The sequence below is a fragment of the Melanostigma gelatinosum genome, assembly GCF_949748355.1.
Source record: "Melanostigma gelatinosum genome assembly, chromosome: 7".
In the NCBI taxonomy this organism is placed as follows: domain Eukaryota; kingdom Metazoa; phylum Chordata; class Actinopteri; order Perciformes; family Zoarcidae; genus Melanostigma; species Melanostigma gelatinosum.
In genome coordinates this window covers 23,711,842-23,712,792 of record NC_136640.1, presented here as the reverse complement: position 1 = coordinate 23,712,792, position 951 = coordinate 23,711,842, and the positions used below count along the sequence as shown (strand labels likewise).

General features: G+C 36.7%; 1 protein-coding gene across 1 annotated transcript in view; it reads right to left on the bottom strand.

Moving 5' to 3' along the window:
• LOC306779337 (protein FAM222B-like) overlaps nt 1–184 on the bottom strand; it is a 10,167-nt gene extending 9,983 nt beyond the window's left edge. Inside the window, exon 1 of the mRNA XM_079271208.1 lies at nt 61–184. The gene's annotated coding sequence lies outside the window, so the exon portion shown is untranslated. The remainder of the gene's footprint in view (nt 1–60) is intronic.
• Nucleotides 185–951: the final 767 nt, after the last annotated feature.

Below are 951 nucleotides of genomic sequence, written 5' to 3'. Positions count from 1 at the left end.
TTAGCTTTTTATTGACGGAGAAACACCGACGCGACCCGAATTTAAGAGCATTATACTTACTCCTCGCGAATCTATGAGTAGGGGAACTTCATTTTGTGGAGATTTAACGTTTATATTGTATTTTTAGAAAAAATGAAGAGACCATCCCCGGTGTTGGTTCTCCGAGCTGCTGCTGTCTGGCTACGGAGAGCAACGTCTGTCGGGCATGCGCAGAGAGCGAGGAGGACCGCCGGTTCCTGCATTTAGGCGGCAGTGCTAAGCGCCTGTCCAATAATTCCCACAGATGGGATGTTATACTATTAAAGACATGACAAAAAACGCCCAAGGGCGTAGTAGGCAGTGGTGGAAGAAGCACTCAGATATTTTACTTATGTAAAAATAGCAATATCACTGTGTAAATAATATAATTGCATTGGAAATCCTGCTTCAGTGAAAGTACATAAAGCAGCATCAAAATACCATATACCAAAAATAACGGTGCTCATTATGCAGAATAGCCCACTTGAGAATAAGTATGAAACACTAGGTCATGATTTCATAAAAGTGGGGCTCTTTTTAAATTATTTTATATGTTGCTGGGTAGCTTAACCTACAATAAGACATTACAATGTGTTAGTTGATTCATATGTTGTATTAATAACCTGATTATAAAGTAATTTAAGTTATCAAATAAATGTAGTGGATTCAAGAGTACAATATTGGCTTCAAAAATGTAAAAACAAAAAAAGGTAGCATAAACTGGAAACATACAAGTACATGAAAATTACAGTACAGTACTTGAGTAAATAAACTGAGTTAAAAAAGTATCAAAAAGCAGTCAGTATTGCAGTATATTATCATTTACTAAATGACTGCAGCACCTGCAATGGATTTGATTTGAAAAGTAGAAGGATCACAACAAAGTCTGAGCTCCCTCAACCACACAAGAAGTTTACATCAAAATGAATGCAA